General features: G+C 46.7%; 2 long non-coding RNA genes across 5 annotated transcripts in view; one reads left to right on the top strand and one right to left on the bottom strand.

Annotated features, from left to right (window-relative positions):
* LOC112208161 (uncharacterized) overlaps positions 1 to 25,369 on the top strand; it is a 66,782-nt gene extending 41,413 nt beyond the window's left edge. For 3 of the 4 annotated variants that reach the window (XR_008546386.2, XR_008546387.2, XR_002942514.3), the window contains 2 exons: positions 17,684 to 17,870; positions 25,080 to 25,369. This is a non-coding gene — a long non-coding RNA (uncharacterized LOC112208161). Of the gene's footprint in view, positions 1 to 17,683; positions 17,871 to 18,003; positions 19,420 to 25,079 lie in introns of those variants that run through there. The other variant, XR_008546388.1, reaches the window with a different exon arrangement.
* LOC134807925 (uncharacterized) lies at positions 7,275 to 16,398 on the bottom strand. The gene is made up of 2 exons (XR_010149560.1): positions 13,973 to 16,398; positions 7,275 to 12,983 (listed from the first exon to the last, which is right to left on the bottom strand). It is a non-coding gene; the product is annotated as an uncharacterized LOC134807925 (long non-coding RNA).
* Positions 25,370 to 26,108: the final 739 nt, after the last annotated feature.

The raw sequence follows: 26,108 nt of genomic DNA on the forward strand, positions 1-26,108 counted from the left end.
ACGCCTGTAATCCCAGCACTTTGGGAGGCCGAGGTGGGTGGATCATGAGGTCAGGAGATTGAGACCATCCTGGTTAACACGGTGAAACCCCATCTCTACTAAAAAAAAAAAATACAAAGATTAGCCAAGCGTGGTGGCGGGCACCTGTAGTCCCAGCTACTCTGGAGGCTGAGGCAGGAGAATGGCGTGAACCCAGGAGGCGGAGTTTGCAGTGAGCCGAGATCCTGCCACTGCACTCCACCCTGGGTGACAGAGCAAGACTCTATCTCAAAAATAAGAAGAAGAAGCAGCAGCAGCTTGGAAAATTTTTCAAATAAAGAGTTTAACAGAATTTTGAATCAGTTTGCTAAAATTATAAAAACAAAACCTTCCAATTATTTTTCAAGAACAACTGGGGGCCGGGCACGGTGGCTCACGCCTGTAATCCCAGCACTTTGGGAGGCCGAGGCGGGCAGATCACGAGGCCAAGAGATTGAGACCATCCTGACCAACATGGTGAAACCCTGTCTCTACTAAAAATACAAAAAAATTTGCCAGGCGTGGTGGCAGGCGCCTGTAGTTCCAGCTACTCAGGAGACTGAGGCAGGAGAATGGCGTGAACCCAGGAGGCGGAGCTTGCAGTGAGCTGAGATCATGCCACCGCACTCCATCGTGGGCGACACAGCAAGACTCCGTCTCAAAAAAAAAAACAACAAAAGAACAACTGTTTGAAATTGGGAAAGATGGAAATTTACCAGCTAAATGTCAATTTGATTGCATCGTGAGTGAAATATAAATGCCATGAAATAGTGGGTGCAGCGAATGATGCACTTCTATCATTTGGTAAGGTCTGTCTTATAGCAATGGCCATTATGAATACTAAGACTCAAAATAAATTGAACCAAAGGCAGGGCGAGGTGGCTCACACCTGTAATCCCAGCACTTTGGGAGGTCAAGCCGGGTGGATCACCTGAGGTCAGGAATTCAAGACCAGTCTGGCTAACACAGTGAAACCCCGTCTCTAGCAAAAATACAAAAAGTTGCTGGGCATGGTGGCAGGAGCCTATTATCCCAGCTACTCAGAAGACTGAGGCACGAGAATCGCTTGAACCCGGGAGGCGGAGGCTATAGTGAGCCCAGATTGCGCCACTGTAATCCAGCCTGGGTGACAGAGCAAGACTCCGTCTCAAAAACAAAACAAAACAAAACAAAAACAACAACAAAAAAACAAGTTTCCTTGAAAATCTCTCCAACAGAAGACATCTATATGCTGCCACCCCAGTGTGGGTGCTCCCTCACCTTATGAATCATTGCAAGATTAAGGCAGGAAAAAGGCATGCGTGTGGACAGCCAGCATGGCGTCACGGCTAATAGCATGGGCAACTCTGGAGGAGGGCTATCTGGGATCCACGCTGGTGGCCAGTTCTAGCTGAGTGATGGGCTAGTTACTCAACCTTCTTCTACTGCAGTTTCTCCTTCTGTAAAATAAGGAAAATAACAGTGCTTACTTCATAGGGGTTTTAAGAAGATTAATATTTGTAAAGCACTTAAAATAGTACTCTACAAAATATATATATATGTACACACATACATAAGTACATATATATATATGAATGAACTCCTACACCTCAACAGAAAGAAGATACCTAATTAAAATATAGCCCCAAAAATTGAACAGACATTTCACCAAAAAAGATACACAGATTTAAAAAAATACATAAAAGATATTTAACCTCATTAGTTATTAGGGAAACACAAATGAAAACCACAAGGCAACAGCATTACACACCAACCAGAATGGCTACAATTAAAAAAACAGACAATACCAAGTGCTGAGGAAGACTCAGAGCAACTGGAACTTTCATTCATTGCTGGTGGAAATATAGAATGGTACAGCACCTAGGAAAACACTTTGTTTCTTATAAAGTTAAATATCCACATATCAAATAATTCAGCAATCCTACTTCTTGATATTTAGGGAAGAGAAATGAAAACACATGTACACACAAATACACACAAATGTTTATAGCAGCTTTATTCACAATTGCCCCAAACTGGAAACAACCCAAATGTCCATCAACCGGTGAATGGATAAACATACTGTGGTATGTCCATACAATGGAATACTGCTTAACACTAAAAGGGAACAAAGTACTCATATACACAATGTGGGTGAATCTCAAAAGCAATGTCAAGTGAAAGAAGCCAGACACGAAAAGATTACATACTGTGATTCCACATATGTGTCATTCTGGAAAAAGGCAAAAGTATAGGGATGGAAATCAGACCAGAGATTCCTGGGGGTAGGAAGAGGGGAATAACTGTAAAAGGGAATGAGCGGACTTCTTGGAGAGATGAATCTATTTTGTATTTTGATCGTGATGGTGGTTACATATCTATATATATTTGCCAAAACTCACTAAGCTGTACACTTGATAGGGGTGAATTTTATTGTATGTAAATTATATTTCAGTAAACCTGATGGAATAAACAATGCTTAGCACATCATAAGTACTACATAAACATTTAATAAAGCAAATATTTCTTTTTTTATTTTTATTTTTTATTATACTTTAAGTTTTAGGGTACATGTGCACATTGTGCAGGTTAGTTACATATGTATACATGTGCCATGCTGGTGCACTGCACCCACTAACTTGTCATCTAGCATTAGGTATATCTCCCAATGCTATCCCTCCCCCCTCCCCCCACCCCACAACAGTCCCCAGTGTGATATTCCCCTTCCCGTGTCCATGTGTTCTCATTGTTCAATTCCCACCTATGAGTGAGAATATGTGGTGGTTGGTTTTTTGTTCTTGCGATAGTTTACTGAGAATGATGGTTTCCAATTTCATCCATGTCCCTACAAAGGACATGAACTCATCATTTTTTATGGCTGCATAGTATTCCATGGTGTATATGTGCCACATTTTCTTAATCCAGTCTATCATTGTTGGACATTTGGGTTGGTTCCAAGTCTTTGCTATTGTGAATAGTGCCGCAATAAACATACGTGTGCATGTGTCTTTATAGCAGCATGATTTATAGTCCTTTGGGTATATACCCAGTAATGGGATGGCTGGGTCAAATGGTATTTCCAGTTCTAGATCCCTGAGGAATCGCCACACTGACTTCCACAATGGGTGAACTAGTTTACAGTCCCACCAACAGTGTAAAAGTGTTCCTATTTCTCCACATCCTCTCCAGCACCTGTTGTTTCCTGACTTTTTAATGATTGCCATTCTAACTGGTGTGAGATGGTATCTCATTGTGGTTTTGATTTGCATTTCTCTGATGGCCAGTGATGATGAGCATTTTTTCATGTGTTTTTTGGCTGCATAAATGTCTTCTTTTGAGAAGTGTCTGTTCATGTCCTTTGCCCACTTTTTGATGGGGTTGTTTGTTTTTTTCTTGTAAATTTGTTTGAGTTCATCGTAGATTCTAGATATTAGCCCTTTGTCAGATGAGTAGGTTGCGAAAATTTTCTCCCATTTTGTAGGTTGCCTGTTCACTCTGATGGTAGTTTCTTTTGCTGTGCAGAAGCTCTTTAGTTTAATTAGATCCCATTTGTCAATTTGGCTTTTGTTGCCATTGCTTTTGGTGTTTTAGACATGAAGTCCTTGCCCATGCCTATGTCCTGAATGGTAATGCCTAGGTTTTCTTCTAGGGTTTTTATGGTTTTAGGTCTTACGTTTAAGTCTTTAATCCATCTTGAATTGATTTTTGTATAAGGTGTAAGGAAGGGATCCAGTTTCAGCTTTCTACATATGGCTAGCCAGTTTTCCCAGCACCATTTATTAAATAGGGAATCCTTTCCCCATTGCTTGTTTTTCTCAGGTTTGTCAAAGATCAGATAGTTGTAGATAAGAGTGGCGTTATTTCTGAGGGCTCTGTTCTGTTCCATTGATCTATATCTCTGTTTTGGTACCAGTACCATGCTGTTTTGGTTACTGTAGCCTTGTAGTATAGTTTGCAGTCAGGTAGTGTGATGCCTCCAGCTTTGTTCTTTTGGCTTAGGATTGACTTGGTGATGCGGGCTCTTTTTTGGTTCCATGTGAACTTTAAAGTAGTTTTTTCCAATTCTGTGAAGAAAGGCATTGGTAGCTTGATGGGGATGGCATTGAATCTGTAAATTACCTTGGGCAGTATGGCCATTTTCACAATATTGATTCTTCCTACCCATGAGCATGGAATGTTCTTCCGTTTGTTTGTATCCTCTTTTATTTCCTTGAGCAGTGGTTTGTAGTTCTCCTTGAAGAGGTCCTTCACATCCCTTGTAAGTTGGATTCCTAGGTATTTTATTCTCTTTGAAGCAATTGTGAATGGGAGTTCACTCATGATTTGGCTCTCTGTTTGTCTGTTGTTGGTGTATAGGAATGCTTGTGATTTTTGCACATTGATTTTGTATCCTGAGACTTTGCTGAAGTTGCTTATGAGCTTAAGGAGATTTTGGGCTGAGACAATGGGGTTTTCTAGATATACAATCATGTCATCTGCAAACAGGGACAATTTGACTTCCTCTTTTCCTAATTGAATACCCTTTATTTCCTTCTCCTGCCTAATTGCCCTGGCCAGAACTTCCCACACTATGTTGAATAGGAGTGGTGAGAGAGGGCATCCCTGTCTTGTGCCAGTTTTCAAAGGGAATGCTTCCAGTTTTTGCCCATTCAGTATGATATTGGCTGTGGGTTTGTCATAGATAGCTCTTATTATTTTGAAATACATCCCATCAATACCTAATTTATTGAGAGTTTTTAGCATGAAGGGTTGTTGAATTTTGTCAAAGGCCTTTTCTGCATCTATTGAGATAATCATGTGGTTTTTGTCTTTGGCTCTGCTTATATGCTGGATTACATTTATTGATTTGCATATATTGAACCAGCCTTGCATCCCAGGGATGAAGCCCACTTGATCATGGTGGATAAGCTTTTTGATGTGCTGCTGGATTCGGTTTGCCAGCATTTTATTGAGGATTTTTGCATCAATGTTCATCAAGGATATTGGTCTAAAATTCTCTTTTTTGGTTGTGTCTCTGCCCGGCTTTGGTATCAGAATGATGCTGGCCTCATAAAATCAGTTAGGGAGGATTCCCTCTTTTTCTATTGATTGGAATAGTTTCAGAAGGAATGGTACCAGTTCCTCCTTGTACCTCTGGTAGAATTCGGCTGTGAATCCATCTGGTCCTGGACTCTTTTTGGTTGGTAAGCTATTGATTATTCCCACAATTTCAGATCCTGTTATTGGTCTATTCAGAGATTCAACTTCTTCCTGGTTTAGTCTTGGGAGAGTGTATGTGTCAAGGAATTTATCCATTTCTTCTAGATTTTCTAGTTTATTTGCGTAGAGGTGTTTGTAGTATTCTCTGATGGTAGTTTGTATTTCTGTGGGATCGGTGGTGATATCCCCTTTATCATTTTTTATTGCGTCTATTAGATTCTTCTATCTTTTTTTCTTTATTAGTCTTGCTAGTGGTCTATCAATTTTGTTGATCCTTTCAAAAAACCAGCTCCTGGATTCATTAATTTTTTGAAGGGTTTTTTGTGTCTGTATTTCCTTCAGTTCTGCTCTGATTTTAGTTATTTCTTGCCTTCTGCTAGCTTTTGAATGTGTTTGCTCTTGCTTTTCTAGTTCTTTTCATTGTGATGTTAGGGTGTCAATTTTGGATCTTTCCTGCTTTCTCTTGTGGGCATTTAGTGCTATAAATTTCCCTCTACACACTGCTTTGAATGGGTCCCAGAGATTCTGGTATGTTGTGTCTTTGTTCTCGTTGGTTTCAAAGAACATCTTTATTTCTGCCTTCATTTCGTTATGTACCCAGTAATCATTCAGGAGCAGGTTGTTCAGTTTCCATGTAGTTGAGCGGTTTTGAGTGAGATTCTTAATCCTGAGTTCTAGTTTGATTGCACTGTGGTCTGAGAGATAGTTTGTTATAATTTCTGTTCTTTTACATTTGCTGAGGAGAGCTTTACTTCCAAGTATGTGGTCAATTTTGGAATAGGTGTGGTGTGGTGCTGAAAAAAATGTATATTCTGTTGATTTGGGGTGGAGAGTTCTGTAGATGTCCATTAGGTCCACTTGGTGAGAAGTGAGTTCAATTCCTGGGTATCCTTGTTGACTTTCTGTCTCGTTGATCTGTCTAATGTTAACAGTGGGGTGTTAAAGTCTCCCATTATTAATGTGTGGGAGTCTAAGTCTCTTTGTAGGTCACTCAGGACTTGCTTTATGAATCTGGGTGCTCCTGTATTGGGTGCATATATATTTAGGATAGTTAGCTCTTCTTGTTGAATTGATCCCTTTACCATTATGTAATGGCCTTCTTTGTCTCTTTTGATCTTTGTTGGTTTAAAGTCTGTTTTATCAGAGACTAGGATTGCAACCCCTGCCTTTTTTTGTTTTCCATTGACTTGATAGATCTTCCTCCATCCTTTTATTTTGAGCCTATGTGTGTCTCTGCACCTGAGATGGGTTTCCTGAATACAGCACACTGATGGGTCTTGACTCTTTATCCAATTTGCCAGTCTGTGTCTTTTAATTGGAGCATTTAGTCCATTTACATTTAAAGTTAATAGTGTTATGTGTGAATTTGATCCTGTCATTATGATGTTAGCTGGTTATTTTGCTCGTTAGTTGATGCAGTTTCTTCCTAGTCTTTGATGGTCTTTACATTTTGGCATGATTTTGCAGCGGCTGGTACCGGTTGTTCCTTTCCATGTTTAGTGCTTCCTTCAGGAGCTCTTTTAGGGCAGGCCTGGTGGTGACAAAATCTCTCAGCATTTGCTTGTCTGTAAAGTATTTTATTTCTCCTTCACTTATGAAGCTTAGTTTGGCTGGATATGAAATTCTGGGTTGAAAATTCTTTTCTTTAAGAATGTTGAATATTGGCCCCCACTCTCTTCTGGCTTGTAGGGTTTTTGCCAAGAGATCCGCTGTTAGTCTGATGGGCTTCGCTTTGAGGGTAACCCGACCTTTCTCTCTGGCTGCCCTTAACATTTTTTCCTTCTTTTCTAATTTGGTGAATCTGACAATTATGTGTCTTGGAGTTGCTCTTCTCGAGGAGTATCTTTGTGGCGTTCTCTGTATTTCCTGAATCTGAACGTTGGCCTGCCTTGCTAGATTGGGCAAATTCTCCTGGATAATATCCTGCAGAGTGTTTTCCAACTTGGTTCCATTCTCCCCATCACTTTCAGGTACACCAATCAGATGTAGATTTGGTCTTTTCACATAGTCCCATATTTGTTGGAGGCTTTGCTCGTTTGTTTTTATTCTTTTTTCTCTAAACTTCCCTTCTCGCTTCATTTCATTCATTTCATCTTCCATCGCTGATACCCTTTCTTCCAGTTGATCGCATCGGCTCCTGAGGCTTCCGCATTCTTCACGTAGTTCTCGAGCCTTGGTTTTCAGCTCCATCAGCTCCTTTAAGCACTTCTCTCTATTGGTTATTGTAGTTATACATTCTTCTAAATTTTTTTCAAAGTTTTCAACTTCTTTGCCTTTGGTTTGAATGTCCTCCCATAGCTCAGAGTAATTTGATCGTCTGAAGCCTTCTTCTCTCAGCCCATCAAAGTCATTCTCCATCCAGCTTTGTTCCGTTGCTGGTGAGGAACTGCGTTCCTTTGGAGGAGGAGAGGTGCTCTGCATTTTAGAGTTTCCAGTTTTTCTGTTCTGTTTTTTCCCCATCTTTGTGGTTTTATCTACTTTTGGTCTTTGATGATGGTGATGTACAGATGGGTTTTTGGTGTGGATGTCCTTTCTGTTTGTTAGTTTTCCTTCTAACAGACAGGACCCTCAGCTGCAGGTCCGTTGGAGTACCCTCCAACAGGACACCTGCAGTGTGAGGTGTCAGTCTGCCCCTGCTGGAGGGTGCCTCCCAGTTAGGCTGCTCGGGGGTCCGGGGTCAGGGACCCACTTGAGGAGGCAGTCTGCCCGTTCTCAGATCTCCAGCTGCGTACTGGGAGAGCCACTGCTCTCTTCAAAGCTGTCAGACAGGGACATTTAAGTCTGCAGAGGTTACTGCTGTCTTTTTGTTTGTCTGTGCCCTGCCCCCAGAGGTGGAGCCTACAGAGGCAGGCAGGCCTCCTTGAGCTGTGGTGGGCTCCACCCAGTTCGAGCTTCCCGGCTGCTTTGTTTACCTAATCAAGCCTGGGCAATGGCGGGCGCCCCTCCCCCAGCCTCGCTGCTGCCTTGCAGTTTGATCTCAGACTGCTGTGCTAGCAACCAGCGAGACTCCGTGGGTGTAGGACCCTCCGAGCCAGGTGCGGGATATAATCTCATGGTGCACCTTTTTTTAAGCCTGTCGGAAAAGCGCAGTATTTTGGTGGGAGTGACCCAATTTTCCAGGTGCCGTCCATCACCCCTTTCTTTGACTCGGAAAGGGAGCTCCCTGACCCCTTGCACTTCCCAAGTGAGGCAATGCCTTGCCCTGCTTCGGCTCACGCACGGTGCGTGCACCGACTGACCTGCGCCCACTGTCTGGCACTCCCTAGTGAGATGAACCCGGTACCTCAGATGGAAATACAGAAATCATCGTCTTCTGCATCGCTCACGCTGGGAGCTGTAGACCGGAGCTGTTCCTATTCGGCCATCTTGGCTCCTCCCCGCAAATATTTCAAAGCATAGAACAATTAACAATGTATACACCCAAAATATTACCAGGAATTATCTCTAAGTGGCAAGATTATTATAATTTTTAATTCCTTCTTTGTGTTTTCTGTATATAAAATAGTTTAAAATATATATATATAAATTGAGAAACTAATTCTAAAACTCATATGGAAGTGCAAAGAAATGAATAATCACAACAACTTTTGAAGAAGCATAAAGTTGAAAGACAAACACCATCTGATTTTAACACTTATTATAAAGTGCAGTAATCAAGACAGTGTGATATTGGTATAAAGACAGACAAACAGATCAATGGAACAGAATTGAAAGTCCAGAAATAGACCCATATTTAAGTGGACAAGTGATTTCTAACAAAGGCATAAAGGCAATGCAGTACAAGAAAGGATAGTCTTGGCCAGTCGCAGTGGCTCACACCTGTAATCCCAGCACTTGGGGAGGCTGAGGCAGGAGGACTGCTTGAGCTCAGGAGTTCAAGACCAGCCTGGGTAACATGGTGAAACCCAGTCTCCACAAAAATACAAAAATTAGCCGGGTGTGCTGGTACATGCCTATAGTCCCAGCTACTTGGAAGGCTGAGGTGGATCACTTGAGCCTGGGAGGTCAAGGCTGCAGTGAGCCATGTTTGTGCTACTGCACTCCAGCCTCCAGCCTGAGTGACAAAGCAAGACACTGCCTCGAAAAACAAAACAAAACAAAAATGATAGTCTTTTTCAACAAATGGTACTGGAACATATCCATAAGCAGAAAAGTAAACTATACTTTGCGCCATACGTAAAATTTAACTTCAAGTGGACTCTAGACCTAAATGTAAAGTCTAAAACTGTGAAACATCTAGAAGAAAGCCTTTTTGACCATGGAGTAGGCAAAAATTTCTTAGATATAACACCAAAAGCATGATCCATAATGAAACAAATTGGTAGGTTGTCCAACACAGTGAAACCCCATCTGTACTAAAAATACAAAATTAGCCAGACATGGTGGCACATGCCTGTAATCCCAGCTACCTGGGAGGCTGAAGCACGAGAATCACTTGAAACCGGGAGGCAGAGGCTGCAGTGAGCCAAGATCATGCCACTGCACTCCTGCCAGGGCAACAAGAGCAAAACTCCGTCTCAAAACAAACAAACAAACAGACAAACAAAAAAACTTAATAATGCCAGGTGCAGTAGCTCACACCTGTAATCCCAGAAATTTCCGAGGCCAAGGCAGGATGATCCTTTGAAGCCAGAAGTTTGAGACCAGCCTGGGCAACATAGCAAGACCCCATCTCTACAAAAAATTAAAAAGTAAATTAAAAATTAGCTGGGCATAGTGGTATGCACCTGTAGTCCCAGCTAATTGGGAGGCTGAGATGGGAGGATTACTTAAATCCAGGAGGTCAAGACCAACTTGGGCAACATACCAAGACCCCTTCTCTACAAAGATTTTTTAAAAATTAGCTGAGTGTGGTGGTGCATGCTGGTAGCCCTAGCTACTAGGAAGGCTAAGGCAGGGGGATCGCTTCAGCCCAGGAGTTTGAGACTGCAGTGGGCCATGATCTTGCCACTGCATTCCAGCATAGGTGACAGAAAGAGACCCTGTCTCTAAAAATTTTTTTAAATTTAATAAGAAGAAAGCAGCCTAAAAAAATGGATACAAGACCTCTCATTCCACTAACTATTAGAATAGCTAAAATAAAAAAGACTGACTATACCAAGTGTTGGCAGGGATGTGGAGGAACTGGAATTTTCATACACAGCTAATGAGAACTTAAATGGTACAACCACCAAACACTTAGGAAAACATTTGGACAATTTCTTAAAAAGTTAAACATACGCATACTGTGGCCTGGTGCGGTGGCTCACACCTGTAATCCCAGTACTCTGGGAGGCTGAGCCAGGCAGATCACCTGAGGTTGGGAGTTCAAGACCGGCCTGACGAACATGGAGAAACCCCATCTCTACTAAAAATACAAAATTAGCCGGGCGTGGTGGCACATGCCTGTAATCCAGCTACTCAGGAGGCTGAGTCAGGAGAATTGCTTGAATCCGGGAGGAGGTTGCGGTGAGCCAAGATCATGCCATTGTACTCCAGCCTGGGCAGCAAGAGTGAAACTCCATCTCAAAAAAAAAAAAAAAATGTTAAACATACACATATTGTGCAATCCAGCCATTCCACTCCTAGGTATTTGTCCAGAGCAATAAAAGTGTCCATACAAAGACTTATTCATCAATGCTCATACCAGCTTTATTTGTAATAGCCTAAAACTGGAAACGACCAAAATGTCCATTAACAGATGAATGGATAAACAAACTGTGTTATATCTATACAATGGAATATTACTCAGCATTGTAAAGAATGAAGTATTGATACATACTGCAACAGGGATGATTCTCAAAATAATAATGCTGAAAGAAAGAAGCTAGGCAAAAAAGAATACCTGCTGTTTGAGTCCATTTATATAAAACTCTAAAAAATTCAAACTATAGTGACAAAAAGCAGATCAGTGATTTCCTGGGGATGGGGGGAATGGGAAAGAGGTAGAAGGAAGGATTGCATAGGAGGAAACTTTTAGGGTGATGAAAAATTCATTTACTTGATTGTGGTGATGGTTTCAAGGGTGTATAAATATGTCAAAACTTATCACATTAGGTACACTTGAAATATGTGCAGTTTATCATAAGTCAATTATACCTCAATAAAGCTGTTAAGAAATAACTGATTGCTTTTGTAAGGCAGAAATATGAGACTAAGGATATTGTATTACATCATGCATTTTAATATTTCATTACTGTGTGGCCCTGCTTAATTATTCATATACTAGTTAGAAAATTTTGTGATGTACAGATTATGGGTGTATCCTTGATAGCTGCCTGAGTTTGATTTTGTGGTCAGTTCTATAAAATTTTGTATATCAGTTCCATGGCCAGGAACATAATCCTTTATTAATATATTGTTTCTCTGGGAAAATAAGAATTGGCTTATGTGATATTTACATAGTTCCCTCCGTCTGCCCTGGGCCTCCTCTTCTCAAATCCATCTCACACACTGTTGCCAGACCTACCTTTTTTTTTTTTTTTTTTTTGAGACACAGTCTTGCTCTCTCTCCCAGTCTGGAGTGCAGTGGTGCGATCTTGGCTCACTGCAAGCTCTGCCTCCTGGGTTCATGCCATTCTCCTGCCTCAGCCTCTCAAGTAGCTGGGACTATAGGCACCCGCCACCACGCCTGGCTAATTTTTTATGTTTTTAGTAGAGACGGGGTTTCACCACATTAGCCCAGATGGTCTCGATCTCCTGACCTCATGATCCACCTGCCTCGGCCTCCCAAAGTGCTGGGATTACAGGCATGAGCCACCATGCCCGGCCCAGACCTACCTTTTTTAAAGAAATCAGACCAAGTGGTGTGGCTCATACCTGTAATCCCAGCACTTTGGGAGGCCAAGGTGGGAGGATCACTTGAGACCAGGAGTTCAAGAGCAGCCTGGGCAACATAGCGAGCCCTGTCTCTACGAACATTTTTAAAAATTAGCTGGGTATGGTGGTGTATGCCTATAGCCCCAGCTACTTGAGAGGCTAAAGTAGGAGGATCGCTTGAGGCCAGGAGGTAGAGGCTGCAGTGAGCTATGATTGGGGAACTCACTCCAGCCTGGGGGACAGAGTGAGACTCCATCTCAAAAAAAGAAAAAAATCAGATTGCGTTCCTTCCTCATCAAGCCCCTGAGTGGTTCCAAATGATAAAGTCTAAACTCTGTAACAGGACATTCAAGCTCCCTCACAACCACCCCATCTCCCTCACGGTCCTGTCTCCCAGGACCCTGTCCCCCTCCTTATGACTCTGGACCTTTCACCAGGTGCTTACATCACTTCAAGCTTTTGCTCAAACTGCCCAACTGTCAAGTAACTGCTCCCCTTTCACATTACTTGTGCATCTGGGAAATTCTCCTACCCTTCAAGACTAATTTCAAATATCACCCCCTGTTGGAAGGCTTCCCAGATTTCTCCCAGACAGAGTTAATTAATCACCATTTTCACTGCACTCCCATGACGCCTTGCACATGCCCATACTAGTGCACTTATTCCATTGTATTGTAGTAATTAAGGTGCAATTACATTAGGTTTAATGCTCCGCTGCTATAACAAGAAAATCCCCAAATACCAGTGGTTTAACCAAGTTCATTTCTCTCTCGCATCCAAGTCCTAACTGGCATGCTTGTTCAGCTCTGCAATGTTGTTGAGATCCAAGCTCCTTCCACAGTCAAGCGTGCCTCTCCAACAGTCCACCTTCCAGCCATCAGGACAGGGGAAGGAGACAGTGTCTTCTGCCTTTTTATGGCATGATCTAGACTTGTACCAGCACTTGATTCACATCCCATTGGCTAGAACTTAGTTATAGCCACATAGGACTGCAAAGGAGACAGGAGAATGCATTTTATCCAGGGGTCCCTGCGTTTCACTAAAAGTCAGGTGCTGGACTATTATGAGAGGCAAGGGAAAAGTGAATCTTGGGGTACATTATCAGTCTCTGCCAAAGTTCACCAAAAGTCAGGTGCTGGACTATTATGAGAGGCAAGGGAAAAGTGAATCTTGGGGTACATTATCAGTCTCTGCCACAGTTCACCAATTTAGCCACCCAGGTATCACTTTTATTTTCACATACAAAAGACAAACGCTACCTTTGGAGGAAAACCATCTCAAGTCCCACACTGTCCTGTGCCCCACACCTCAGTCAGGCCCGGATGTGGCTACCTGTGGCCTGGAGACCAGAACACTGAAAGACACGTCATCTGCCCCCACCCTCCCCTAACACATAATGATGGAATATCGTGGGATGGAATGATGGAACAGGAACCACATACCACAATTAAAAAACATCTCTTTCGGAAAATCAAACAATGGGAACTGCACAGATGGCCCCAGTCTATAGCAATTACCAAATAATGCCAGTTAGAAATTATAAAGACTCTTTGCTCTTCCATTTTCTGGAAGTCACTCCCTTGTCCAGTGTTTTCTTTGGCCCCTGGTTTTGCCCTCTGGGGGGGATCTCATTAGGTTTTCATCCTACATCTGAAGTGGGCATTGGAGAACATACTTCTTTCAGGCTTCCAAACTATTTGCTTCTAGTCAGTTCCATGTGCAGGTAACTCCCGCCAAAGGTCTTGTCTTGACAGAGTTTGCCAGCCTGAAAACTCTGGTTCTATTTTTACTGGCATCTGTGCTCTCCCCAGACCCCTCTCTCAGCTGAATGGCTGTTATCTTCAGGCCATCTGAGACAATAGGCTTGGGTGGAAAGGGAACACCCTTAATCTGATCTTGGCTGCCGGCTTACTCCCATTGTCTGGTAGAGAATTCTTAACTGGTAAAGCCTGAGAATGGCTCAGGGCCATCATCTTACCTCCCACTACGGCTGTCTCCGCAGCACCAACTTAGGTCGCTGCTTCCATTTGGGATCTAGAAGGCGCTTGGGTCTTCTAACTCTTCAAAGCTCCAAATTCCGAGACTCCCAGTCAACTTAGATGACAGGCAGCAGGCAGTGGGTTCTCTTGGCCAAACTATATTCCCTTCCCTCTCTTCTTGCAGACTGGCCAGGTTTAACCCCACTGCATTCACCCCTCTTTTCCAGGAATTTGCTGAAAGCAGCAAGTCGTCGATACTCACTGATTCTCAAGTTGTCCTAGAGTTACAGGCTCAGAGATCATGTGGTCTCCCTGCCAAAGGACCACAGATGACAGTTTTCCTGAGTCTTTTGCCAGAGCACAATGAGGGTCACCCACTTGCCAGTCGGCAATATTGATGTCTTCTCCACCTGACTTTTGTAAACCAAAAATATCTGAGACAGGTCTCAATCCATTTAAAAGGCTTATTTTGCCAAAGTTAAGCATGCACCCATGACACAGCCTCAGGAGTTCCTGACAATATGTACCCAAGGTGGTCGGGGCACAGCTCGCTTTTACATATTTTAGAGAGACATGAGACATCCATCGATATCTGTAATGTGTACATTGGTTTGGTCTGGAAAGGCGGGTCAATTTGAGGTGGAGGGGCTTCTAGGTCATAGGTAGATTTAAAGATTTTCTGATTGATAATTGGTTGAAAGAGTTATTATCAATAGAAAGGAATGTCTGGGTTTCAATAAGGGGTTGTGGAAATCAAGGTTTTACCGTGCAGGTGAAGCCTCCCCACAGCTTCACCACAGGCTTCAGAGAGAATAGATTGTAAATGTTTCTTATCAAACTTGAAGAGTCTGTCCTAGCAGTAATTCCAAAAGAGAGGAGGTTAATGAGACACATCTGGCTTCTCCTTCCCCTCCTGGCCTGAACTAGTTTTTCAGGTGAGCTTTGGAATGCCCTTGGCTGAGAGGAGGGGGTCTATTCAGCTGGTTGAGGGGCCTTAGAATTTTATTTTTCCTGTGCACTAAGAAGCCAGTGTCATGTCTATGAGACTCTTTTATGACAGTACTCTCCTTTCAGATATACTGGATTAGTTATGGAATAGATTTTGGCAGCTATAACTAGAAGACCACACATGAGAGCAGCTTAAACAAGAGAGAATTTTATTTCTCTGCCATGAGAGAGCTGAGCTGGTGTGATGGTTCTGCTGTACAAAGTCATCAGGGCTCTGAGCTTCTTTTGTCTTGAACCTCCACCATCCAGAATGTTCTCCTCAGCCACAGGGTCCAACATGATTGACCCCCAAATTCCCATTCCAGTGAACAGGAAGGGCGGAAGATGCAGGGCAATGTGCAATTTAGAAGTTGTATACGTTCCTTCTGTTCACCTCTGCTATGGTCCAAATGTGTCCCCCAAAATTAATGTGTTGAAACTTAATTGCCAGTGTGATTGTATTAAAAGTGAAGCCTTTGGGAGGTGATTAAGTCATAAGGGCAGAGCCCTCATGAATGGGATTAGTGACTGACATGGTTTGGATATTTTGTTTCCTCCAAATCTCATGTTGAAATGAGACCTCCAATGTTGGGGTGGGCCTAATAAAAGGTGTTTGAGTCATGGGGGCAGATCCCTCATGAATGGCTTGATATCCTCCCTATGCTAATGAGTAAGTTCTTACTCTGTTAAGTTCATGTGAGAGCTGATTGGTTTTTGTTGTTGTTGTTGTTGTTGAGACGGAGTCTCGCTCTGTCACCCAGGCTGGAGTGCAGTAGTGCGACCTCGGCTCACTGCAAGCTCCGCCTCCCGGGTTCACGCCATTCTCCTGCCTCAGCCTACCTGAGTAGCTGGGACTACAGGTGCCCGCCACGGCGCCCGGCTAATTTTTTGTATTTTTTTAGTACAGACGGGGTGAGAGCTCATTGTGTAAAGAAGCCTAGCACGTCCTCCTCTCTCTCTCTTGCTCCCTGTCTTTTCATGGGACACACTGGCTCCCCCTTTTCCTTCCTGTAAGCTTTCTGACTGTAAGCTATCTGAGGCTTCGCCAGAAGCTGAACAGATGCTGGTGCCATGCCTGTACAGCCTGCAGAACTGTGAGCCAAATAAACCTCTTTTCTTCATAAATTACACAGCCTCAGGTATTCCTTTATAGCAACACAAATGGACTAATACAGTGACCTTATAACGGAGGTTGAAGGGAGCACCCTAGTCCCTTTCTTTTGCCCTTACACTGTCTGAGGACACAGCAAGAAGGTGCCATCTTAAGAGTAGAAAGCGGCTGGGCGCAGTGGCTCACGCCTGTAATCCTAGAACTCTGGGAGGCCAAGGCAGGCAGATCACCTGAGGTCAGGAGTTCAAGACCAGCCTGGCCAACATGGAGAAACCCCGTCTCTACTAAAAATACAAAAATTAGCCAGGCATAATGGTGGGTGCCTGTAATCCAGCTACTTGGGAGGCTGAGGCAGGAGAATCACTTGAACCTGGGAGGTGAGGTTGCAGTGAGCCAAGATCGCACCACTGCACTCCAGCCTGGGCAACAAAGCAAGACTCTATCTCAAAAAAAAAAAAAAAAAAAAAAAAGCAGAGAGCAGCCCTTACCAAGAGCAGCCCTTACCAGATACTGCATCTGCCAGTGGGACTTCCTGACCTCCAGAACTGTAAGAAATTACATTTCTATTGTTTATAAATTACCCAGACTTAGGTGTTTTGTTATAGCAACTGGAACAGACTAAGACAACCTCCCTCTGGCTAAAGCATGGTCATAGGGCTACTCTTAGTTGCAAAGGAGACCATGAAATGTAGTCCTTATTCTGGGCTGCCATGTGCCCAGCTAAAAACATGGGGATTCTAGCAAATGAGAAACAGGGGTGTAGGGAGATAATCAGTCATGCCTGCTACAGTCTGTCTCCTCTTGAAAGAACTCTTTGAGGGGCAAGGACCACATCTTACCATCTTTACAGGCCCAGCCAAGTGCCCAGAAGCGTAAGTGACCACATATGTTCAAGTTCCATTTTCTCAGACTATGACTCAATTCCATCATAATGGGCATTTATAGTGCAACTTGTGTCTAAAGCACCCTTTATCTATTTAACTAAGTTGCCTCTAGCCTTCATGTCTTCAACTTCTCCGGTTTTGTGGAATCACCTTCCATTTTCCAAAATCCCTGAGGGTTCTTTGGGGTGAGCATTTCAATTCAATGGGCTCTCCAAGGTCACTTTGCTCCTTGTTGTGGCTCTCAGCCTGTGCCTGCTATCTGCTCTCTGAACCGCCTCTCTCTAAGCTGATGCCCATCTCTCTCTCATCCCTTCCAGTGAACCACATACCCAAGGCTCTTGTGTGTGGCCAACGTTTGGTCAAGTTCGGGAGGAATGGAGGGTGATTATAGCACAAGGTCAAAAACAACTTCAAGAACACATATCACATCTTCAAAACGTGTTGGTCACTCCCCAGCACAGGGAATCTCTTACTGGCAGTGCTTCTTGGCCAGTCCTTACTCTGCCCCACACCACATTCTCTAAGCCTCCCTCTCTCTCCTGATGCCAGGTATCTCTCTGTTCTCATCCATTTCTTGTGCCTTGACCACGTTCCTGAGCGGCCCTCACAGCATCAGCATTCCTTTCGCTTTATTACGCAGAACTGTTCAGTTCTTGCTTCATCTCAGCCGTACATATTCAGGAGCCCTCAGTTTTCTAAACCCTTGACCTATCACTGTGTTTCTGTAGGCAGAAGGCTAACAAGCCCTGAGATGAACGATGCTCTTCCCAAGGAAGGCAGAGGAGGCGACAGTCCATTTGCGTTCTCTCCTCTGCAAGTACAGGATCTCATTTGATTCTCAAAACCACCCTAGAGGAGATAGGAGGCACCTGAGGCCCAGAGATGTGAAGCCACCTGTCCAAGGCCATACAGCAGGTAAGAGGCAGGGTCGGGCCCCACACTGTGCTCCAGTGCCCCTGTTCTCAAGAGGAGCAACCCGCATTATCTTGTGTCATCTCTGAGTGCTCTGTGACACGAGACTTATTTTCTCTTTCCCACTCCTTACCAGGCTGGTCCCATGACAGCCACATGCAGGGCCCACCTGCCCTGCCAACACCGTGCTCAGGGCAAACACAGCTCTAGGGACACTCTCCTTGGATGCATCCTACTTAACAGTCCCCCGAACACACCCACATGGACTCCAGCCTCAGATTCCCAAATGTCCTGCCCCAACCCACTTGCAGGGCCAGGTCAGTCCCCACTAGAGGGTGGGAGGGGAGGTGGTAGTGGGGAGGAGGGAAGGGGAGAGGCTGGGTAAAGGGCTGGAATTGAATAGCTGCTTTCTTCTCAGAGGCTTCCCCCACCTCCAAGTGGTCACTGATTAACCCTCTAGACCAGATAAACCCTCCATGGGAGGAAAAAAATGTGTGTTTATCCTGGGTCATAAAACATCAATATTGACTTCCCACAGGTAAAGCCCCAGGGGAAGAGGAGGTGGGGGCTGTGGGAGCAAGCCAGCCTGGGACACTCTTGCCTGACACCCAGAGGCCAGCACACACATTCTCCTTCCCTATCGAGAAGAAGCCAGATTCCCACCCCGCCTCCACCTCAAAGGCATGCCCTGAGCCAGAGGCCTGGTCTCGCTGGGCCTCTTCTCTGCAACCCGCAGCTGCATGGAGCCCCTTCCCCTTCCTGCATTGCCCCTCTGCCCTGCTCCCTGCAGATAACAGAGTTATACCGGACCCAGGTCAGGAATCAGACTGCCCCTGCTCTGCTGTTTCCCAGCTCCAGGACTTGGACAAGTGGCCCGATTTATGCCTCAGTTTCCTCGTTTATGAAATGGCCATAGTAATAGCACCCTGCTCTCATCACTGTTTAGGATGATCAAACAAGATCACGTACGCATATAACAAGCACTAGAGCTGGTCCTGCTGTAAACAGCATCACTCACTCTCTCTCCTCTCCTCCTGCCTCTTGATACACAGCCCTTTGAGGACCTTCCTCCTTGCTCTTGGCTGAGGCCTCCCTGATGGGGTGGACAAGACCATATTCACACAGGGCCAGAAACCAGAGGTGGTCATGGTCCCGCCAGGACTGGGGGATCTCTCATCCCTCTTCCCTCTGGCCTAGAATGAATCAGCTCTCCTAACACCCTCTTGGGCTGGCATTTTCCATCAGAGGGCCTGAGGAGGGTGTCTGTGGCCATGTGCTGCTCCGGGTGGGGACTCCGTGTCTAAGCATGCAGCTCCACACAGCTCAGGGACCCTCACACCTTCATTCTGGGGTCTTCTCTCTGTCCTCCATCTCCTTCCTTTTTGGGGTAAAGGTGTTTCTCCCCCTCCTCCCTGTCCTTCTGAGGGTAAGAATGAGGATGTTCTCCATGCAGAATCTCCAGCCACCCTGGCCTGGGCACTTTCTACCACATTTGATCCTGGACTTGGGGAGCAGTGGGGGAGGCATTTGGGGCTCCTTGATCCTTACTCAAGGCCGGCGCCCTCCACTCCCCTGGACCCAGGTGAGCCCCACCTGATGCCCTGGAAGGCCCAGGCCCCAGACCCATGTGCCCTCCATCCAGCTGGACAGCGGGGCCCTGTCCCTGGGTACCTGGTCAATAATTAACACTGAGCAAACTCGGGCCATGGCCAGACCTCCCAGGAGGATCAAGATGAGACAAAAGCCCTCCTGTCTGGCTGTGCTGCCATCTTGGTGGAGGGTTACTGGCCCCTCAGTCACCCCAGAGTGACAAACAGCCCCATCTCCATCAGGGAACTGGAGCAGCTGCTACCCAGCAAGGCACTGGTGACACTAGGCCCTAGAGGAGGACAAACAAGGGTGGGCAGGCAGTCACATGCCTGTTTCTTAGCCCCAGCTTCATGTTTGTGAGTAAGCCTAAGACAGTGGCTGGTGAGCTGAGGGTCCACTGTGGGGCTCCTCAAGCTAGAGGGCTTTTGTAACTTGGCTCATGGGGGGTGGTCACAACAGAGACCTGCCCCCATCCCTTTGAGAGCAACTCTCAGCTCCCTCTTCCTTCTTCCCACTCTCCTACCCTTCCTTCCTTACTTTGAGTGTCTTCTGTATGCTAAGCTCTTAGTGTCCTTCCATCTCTCCCCATCCCCCAAACTTTCCACTCCTTCTTGGTGCCTTTGCTTACAGTGTTCTCATAATCTTGGAAACCTGTCCTTTTTCTCCATCTGAGAATCTCCTTCCTCCTCCAAGAAGTCCACCTTGAGCCCGCCCTGATCCCATCCTCTTGGCACCTCCCACATGGACGCTTCTCTGCAGCTTCGCATCTCATTGAGCACTTGCGCTGCCTCCCCAGCTGCATGAGAAGCTCCTTGTGGGCTGGGAGCCTCAACTCCCTGCCCCTATCATGCTCAAGGGGCCATGTTAGTAGGTTTATCAGCAATGCCACCCTCAGCCACAAATTAGGCAAGAAGTTATATAATACATTCTTACAGAACAGCAACTCGGGAGACAAGTTCTACACTGGTCAGAAAATTCCAGATACAAAGCAGTTCCCAAAGTCAGCCTTGCCAGCCCAGCTTCCCTCCAACTGGCTGCCCAAGATGTCTGAGAACTCATCATCATCCCTTCCTCTCCCCGCCCACCACTCCCCCACACCAGCATGCCCCCAGGTTTTGGACGTTTCTGACTGCCTCCTGATCCAGCCTTAAGTGCATTCCCCACAGCCTCCCAGCCCTTCCTCCCTGTGGCAACCCCACACTCACTGCCAGAGCGCCCTGGGCATTCTTTCCCCAGCAGTGACAGAGCGGCTGCCAGTGACGGCCTCTTCTTGCCTGGCTGCCCTGGTCCCCCCTTCTCAGACACACGTTCATCTCTTCCCTTGGCTCACACTTCCTCCCTCTCAGCCTTCTCGGCATCAACCCACCTGTCTCTGCCCAGGTGTGCTTTGAAACAAAAGTTCACAGTCAACATAAACTCACTACCATCTATGCTACACTGACCACCTAAAAGTTCAAGCAGAACCAGAAGCTCTTTCCAGGGAAGGCATCCCATCCCTAGGAAGACTAAGGGTGACAAGTTGGCTTTTTATTTCAGGCTGAAATCGAACTGAGATGTAGGGACCCACACAACCTCCCACCCACCCCAGCTGAGGGGAGGAAATGAGTGACAACTTGGGGGCAGGTAGTATCGGAGTTCAGGTGTCCCAGGGGAACAGACACCTCTGTGCTACCAGACAGCCCTTCTCTAAAATATTCTGCTCTGTTGTCTCATAAATATCCTCATTCTTATCAAAGCAATGACACCAGTTTAGAGTCTACAAATGATGGCAGCTGTCCTTAGGGAGTGCAGGACCTGGGGAGAAGGGCAGGCTGGGAGCCACAGGTCCTGGGCTGGGCGACAGCCTCTCTGGATCAGCCACCACTCACACCAGCCAGACCCTTTCCTTCCCTCTGCCCCTAAGACTCTACCCTAGAAACTATGGAAGTTTCCCTCCTGAGCCCTCCAGCCCTCACCAGCTCCTTCAGAGAGGGGCCTGCGGTGGACATCCTGTTTCCATGCCCCACTACCCCCACCAGCCACCCCCAACTCAGTGCCCTACCTAGGCCAGCTCTGCCATCACCAGCCCACACAGATCTATCCACTGGCAAGGGGTACACTCCCCTCCTTTGTGACAAGTGTGGAACCCAGCCCCAAGAACAAGAAAGAAGTGGGGAGAGAAGGGGAACCAGCAGGGCCGGGAGGCCCAGTGGGAGTCCCCTGGGCCCCTCAGTTTTCCCTCTTGACGCAAGATGGGAGATTGAGAGGTGCTAGGCATGTTCCCCAAGAGCTGTTGTAATTTATTTTGTCATTCATTAGTAAGCCCCCTTGCCATAGCAAAGATTCCTAGGAGCTGGGCTCATGGCTTATGCCTGTAATGCTAACACTTTGGGAGTCTGAGGCAAGAGGATCGTTTGAGCCTAGGAGTTCAAGACCAGCCTGGGCAACATGGTAAGACCCCATTTCTTTCTTTCCTTCCTTCCTTTCCTCCTTTCCGTTCCTCTTTTCCTTTCTTCCCTTCCTTCCTTCCTTTTTTTTCTTTTCCTGCCAGGCCTTCCAAAGACTTCTGGAACTTGTTCACCTCTTCCTGTCCCTACTTCTCTGCATGCACAGCCTGGGTTACAGCTTTTTTTTTTTTTTTTTTTTTTTGAGACAAGGTCTCACTCCATCACCCAGGCTGGAGTGCAATGGGGAAATCTCGGCTCACTGCAACCTCCACCTCCTGGGCGCAAGTCATCCTCCCACCTCAGCCTCCGGAGTAGCTGGGACTACGGGCATGCGCCACTACGGCCGGCTAATTTTTGTGAGTTTTGTTTTCTTTTTTTTTGTATGTTTTGTAATTTCGTATTTTTTGTAGAGACAGAGTAGGAGAATCGCTTGGGCCTGGGAGGTGAAGGCTGCAGTGAGCCGTGATCGCGCCACTACACTCCAGCCTGGGTGACAGAGTGAGACACTTTCTCATATATATGTTCCTAGGAACCCCTCCTCCCCAAGCCCCAGCTCGGGGCACTGAGCACCTCCTGAGGGCACAGAATGTAGGCAAACCCTGGGAGTCGGGGCTGCTTAGAGAGGCCCCCCACGGTGCCAAGCCATGGCCAAACGCCCGCTGGGCTGGGCTGAGAGTTCCCTTAGCCGGTGCGGATGCTTCGGAGTGAACCAGCTCACCAGACCCCGTCCGGGACCCCAGCCGAAAGCAGGAATGGAGGGCTGGAGGAAGACAGGAAGGGCAACAGGGACAGAGTGGAGACGCAGGAGAGCTGGGGACAGGCTGGCAGGCGGGCGGGAGTGACTGGAGCAGGGAGGCCCCGTGAGGGTCCCAGGCGCAGGACGGCTGCCCCCCAGCCGCTCCAGTCGCGTCCCTCTCTACAGAGCGCTTCCCAGCCAGGCCCGCAAGTCCAATCCCAGCAAGACGGCGCCACCTGCTGCGGGGAGTGGGCAGCGCAGCTCACTCCTGTCGGGGGTTTGAGAATTGGGGGAGGGGGTAACTCCCACCCCAGGAATCACCGCCTGTTGTCCTCCCCCATCACACCTCTCAGGTGGCCAGTGTGCTGCCCGGCTCCCTACTGGCTCACTCCCCCAGCCCCCTGCCTCCTCTCCTCCAGCCGCCCCCGTGGCCACAGCGTCCTGGGGGGCCTCCCCACGACTGCCAGTTCCGCCCCAGGGCTTCCCCCTTCACAGGCCTCACCGTCCCCCAGAGAAAGGCCAAGGTCCAGTAGGCTGAGCATTCCTCTGGGATGAGGACGGCAGATTGGGGTTGGGATTCGCTGGGCCCGGCCCGAGCTGGACTGCTGGGGTCAAGAGATTTTTCAGAGCAGAGGCCTGGGCTCCGTGTAGGACTTGAATTAGATGCTTTATCTGAGATGAGCTGGGCTGGGTTCAGCCTGTAGGCATGACTGGAGGCTGCCAGGCCTTCCAAAGACTTCTGGAACTTTCTCACCTCTTCCTATCTCTACTTTTTGCATGCATAGCCTGGGTTACTGCTCTCTCCTCCTGGACTCACCCTTTCTAGAACCTTCTCTCTACTGCCCAGCTAATCTTTCTAAACCATGGAGCTGATCCCTCCACACCACTGCTTAAATTCCTGCATAATCTCTCTGTTGTCTTCTGGAAGAAATCCAAACCACCCCACCCAACTAGCAGAGCCACGCCTCTTCTGGCCCTCCCAGCTCCATCTCTCAGCACTCTCCCACCTGTGCCTGCTGGTACCTCATACCAGGGATACCTCGTGCCTGTCATACCTCTGCAAGAAGCAGCCCAGGCCTTACCTTCTAACCAGCCCAGCCCTCTCCCAGCAATGTATGCTCCCCATGCACCCATCACACTTCACAGATGTCACCCCTGTACTGGGTATCATCCCGTACTCAACTGTGACCTCTGAGGACAGGGACCTGGCCTTTGTCTCTGTAACCCCAGCACCTGACAGGCATACATGAATGAATGAATGAATGAATGAATCTGTGGTCAGGGATGACAGCCCAGAAAAATGGCATGCTAACCAAGTAGAAGACTGGTCCAGCCCTCGATTTCTTGCCTTCCCTCTCCCTCTCTGAGCCCTGTCTCTCCCTTCCTGCCTCACTTCTAAGTCCCTCCGGGACCCTACCTTGCCTTCCCTCTGGGAGCTCCCTAGCAGCCTCTCTGTAGCCACGCCACACTCCCCTGTCACCCAGCAGACAGAAACCAGCCCCCTCACTTGGCCAGGCCTCCAAAGACTTCCCCATCTGACCAGTTTACAGGTACCAAGTCTCCTTCTCCAGGGAAGAGCCATTGAGGGCAGGATGGGGGGCAGGGGCTCTTCTGCCCACTCTCAGAAGCCTTCCTGGCTGCCTGACTGGGGTAGCTCACTCTGTCCTCAGAAAGCCCACATCACTTTGTTTGGACCTCAGACATCTTGTTTTGCGCTAGGGACTTTACATCTACCCTGCAATACCATAAGCTTTTGGAGAGCCTGGACCACATGGGGAGGTGTGGCTTTTTTTTTTTTTTTTGAGACAGAGTCTCACTCTGTCACCCAGGCTGGAGTACAGTGGCACAATCTCAGCTCACTGCAACCTCCACATCCTGGGGTCAAGTGATTCTCCTGCCTCAGCCTCCCGAGTAGTTGGGACTATAGGTGTGCACCACCATGCCCAGCTAATTTTTGTATTTTTTTTTTTTTGAGAAGGAGTTTCACTCTTGCCACCCAGGCTGGAGTGCGGTGACACAATCTCAGCTCACTGCAACCTCCACCTCCCGGGTTCAAGCAATTCTCCTACGCAGCCTTCTGAGTAGCTGTGATTACAGGCAAGTGCCACCACGCCCAGCTAATTTTTGTATTTTTAGTAGAGGTGGGGTTTCACCATGTTGGCCAGGCTGGTCTAGGACTCCTGACCTCAGGTGATCCACCCACCTTGGCCTCCCAAAGTGCTGGGATTACTACAGATGTGAGTAGTAGTAATCCTGGCCAATTTTTGTATTTTTAGTAGAGATGGGGTTTCCCCATGCTGACCAGGCTGGTTTGAAACACCTGACCTCAGGTGATCTGCCTGCCTCAGCCTCCCAAAGTGCTGGGACTAAAGATGTGAACCACCACAACTGGCCCTTAGGTGTGGCTTTCAATGCTAGGTTGTCATAAAAGACACGGAGGCTTCTGCCTTGCTCTTTCAGATGACTTATTCTGGAGGAAGACACCTGCCATGCCGTGAGGACATTCAAGCAGTTCTGTGGAGAGATCCATGTGGTGAGAAACAGGGGCCTTCTGTCAACAGGAAGAACAACCTGGCAGGCCTGTCTTGGATTCAGAGCCTCCAGCCCCAGTCGAGCCTTCAGATAACTGCACCCTTGGCTGTCATCTCAACTGCAATCTCAAGACAGACCCTGAGCTGGAACTACTCTGTTTAACCAATGCCTGGCCCACAGAAAGACTATGAGATAAAACAAGTATATTGTTTTTAGAAGATATGTTTTGGAGTAATTTATTATGCTACAATAGATAATACAGAATTTGGTGATTTTATGATTCTCAACTCCTGGCCAAAGCAAAGCACACAGCGAGTCTCAAAGAAAAGTCTCACAAGTGGAATTGAAAGTACAAAGCTGGCCAGACAAGCTTGTGCAGACATGTATGCGGTGGAGTTGAAAATCACACACTACGACTCACACAAGATGAGTAAAACCTGCGTCTTTCTTAATTTTTCTTGTACTCTTCTCATCTAGATCTAATGAGATACTTCCTGCTATTGACAGGCAATAAATGAATGAACGACAAAAACAAAACAGAAAGAAAAGAAACAAAACAAAAAGAAACAAACAAAACAAAACAAAAAGAAAGAAAAGAAATCTTTAACTTGCCCACTATAGGTTTCTCCATTTCTGCATGTTCAAGCAAGCCTCCTTTCAGCAAAATACTCAGCGTTTTCTCCCTATTCCCTCTTCTGCTAGCCAGATGTCTCTCTTCCTGGTGCAGGGAGACATTTATAGACCTCATGGTGGTGGGAAGAGGAGTTCAAGGTCGGTGTGGAGTTCTTTGCATTCCTCCCACATACCTTCCCCACACACAAAGGGACAGGGCTGGTCGGGCCTGGTCCCTGGGGATCCCTAATGGCATTGGTGATGGTTAGGGATGGAGAGGGGTATTGATGAAGTGAGTGGTCCCCGCACAAGGCTGGTGGTGCAGATCCTACCTCTGTGTTCTTG

This window comes from Pan troglodytes, chromosome 12, assembly GCF_028858775.2.
Source record: "Pan troglodytes isolate AG18354 chromosome 12, NHGRI_mPanTro3-v2.0_pri, whole genome shotgun sequence".
NCBI classification, from domain to species: domain Eukaryota; kingdom Metazoa; phylum Chordata; class Mammalia; order Primates; family Hominidae; genus Pan; species Pan troglodytes.